This window comes from Dipteris shenzhenensis, chromosome 1, assembly GCF_047967505.1.
Source record: "Dipteris shenzhenensis isolate YYH24624 ecotype China chromosome 1, Dip_SZ_1.0, whole genome shotgun sequence".
Lineage (NCBI taxonomy): Eukaryota > Viridiplantae > Streptophyta > Polypodiopsida > Gleicheniales > Dipteridaceae > Dipteris > Dipteris shenzhenensis.
The window spans coordinates 40,288,076-40,290,490 of NC_141596.1; positions in this window are offsets into that span (position 1 = coordinate 40,288,076).

The following is a 2,415-nucleotide window of genomic DNA, read 5'->3' on the forward strand; positions in this document are numbered from 1 at the left end:
CTTCACCAGAATCCATGCTCGACTGGAAGCAAGCACACAAATGGATGATCAAGAAGATATTTTCCACAATCCCGATTACACACCAAGTGGAACCAGTTCTTCCGACAATTCTGTGCATGGCACAGAAGTAAGTGAAGTACAGCTCGAACTTACCCAATTGATGGTGCAATCACTTGTGGAAGAATTAAAGTATTGCAACAAATTTCACAACACAATTGTGTTGGGGAACTGAAGAGAAAGCATGAAGTGAACACAAAATGAGAATGCTTGCTTTTTTGGAATGAAGAAAGGTGAGGTCCTTATGTAGGCACCTCTTACATGATCACTGACATCACTGATGACCTCTGATCTCCACAATCAGCTCCTAGATTCTCTCAATCATCCTATGTGGCATCTACCACCACCTAACAGTGCTTATGGGCACCTAACTGTGCCTCTAGCACACACACATAGAAACCAAGGTGTGCCTGGGGCATACACCTTGAGATATCCCATCATAGCCCCCCTTAAGGAAATGCCTCAAGCTATGTCAAGGATAGATCTAGTCTCATAGTTTCTCATGCCATCTCATGGTGGTCAAGGATAAATCTATGGCTAGGTTCTCATGCTAGCAAGGGGTTCCCAAGGGTGTGAAGTAAACAAAGGGATACATAAGACCTTCCAATGGCTATCTCCCCTGCATGTACATGCACACAATGTCTGCAGAAGCATCCATCTTGCAAGCCTTCCTATTAATTGCTGCTTATTTACCAAATAAATCAAAGCAGCATGGTGGTCAACATGAAATTTTACCTTATTAGCCAGTAAATAATGTCTAAACTTATGCAATGCATAAATCATGCCAAGTTCCTCTCTTTCTATAACTGCATAGTTTCTTTCATGTTTGGTTAAGATCCTGCTTGCATAGGTAGGAACCATTTTGGTGTTTTCTGTTGCATTAGTACTGCACCAACTGGTGAATCTGAAGCATCCACAAATACTTCAAAAAGAAGAGACCAATCAAGGGGTTGTAGGATAGGTGCCACTATGAGCATCTTTTTCAAAATGCTGAATGCATCTTCTTGAGGGCTTCCCCAGATGAATGGTTATGTATCTCTAGTCAGCTTTGTGAGAGGATAACAAATATCTGCAAGGTATCTTAAAAATCTACAATGCCATTTGATTTGGCCTAGAAATCTTTGAACTTGTTTGATGTTTTTTGGGGCTTCAGCAAATCTGCATCTAGCAAAGCATAATGCTAAACTCCATTTTTCCAAAAACTGAGAAATCATCAAAAAATACCTTCATGAAGGATGTGAGGTACTCTGCACATACCTCTTGTATATATTTTTGAAAAGTAGGTGGGGCATTCTTCAATCCAAAAGTCATCACATTTGATGCAAACACGCCCCATTCTATGACAAAAGCAGTTTTATCTCTATCTTCTGGAGCCATTCTGATTTGGTTATACCCACTAAAATCATCCAAAAAGCTATAAATTTCATGTCCAGCTACAGCATCAAGTAATGAATCACAAAATGGCAATGGGAATGGATCAGTGATATTGGCTGCATTTAAGTTTCTATAGTCTACACAGATTCTCATTTTCCCATTTTTCTTTGGAACAATGACAATAGGAGATAGACATGTGACATGTGTCAGAGGATATGATGAAGGATGGGTCGGTGCTCTTGTTGTGTAGACCGGGCTCTCCTTTCTAGTTGCCTTTGAGTCTGAGCTCAGTGTTGAGGTTCCACTAAGAGCTTGGAGATTGTTGTTTTGAAGTTGGGAGGACTACACAGTATGGATCAAATTGGCATCACTCCTCTGCATTTGGATGGTTTAGGAGCCGCCCAGCTCTTGGAGGTCATAGGTAGTGCAGCCTTACGAGCCTTGGAGTCACCCAACTCTATGATCCTTTTTGTCTCTCCCTCATAGTAGAGTAAGATCTAGGATATCTCTTTCTCACACAAGAACAATGGATGGAACATATGAATCTCTCTAAATGATTCTAAGGAGTTGGAAAAGAATGGACTCTCTCTATCTCTCTCTCAAGGAACTGTCTCTGATCTCTTGAAGAATAGAAGAGACCTCTCAAATCTCTCAAACAAAGGATGGTCCCTCAACTAAAGCTACAACCATGCTCTGATACCATGTCAAATCGAGGGATCAAGGAGGATCAAAGCACTATAAGAGAGAGACATAGGGTAGCAAACACTCAATCTATTGCTCTGTTGTGGATGTCCTCGATCCACATCCTCACATCATGTAGTCCACATCCTAGGGTGGCTACTTTAATACATTCCTATACCATACCTTAGCCTCTAATTATGTGCTCATGGCATCATATTCCTCAACATGGGTTACCTCTTTGCTTGGCTACTCATCTTGATTAGGTTCTAGGTTGGTTTGTGATGAGCTTGGTGATGAACTTGT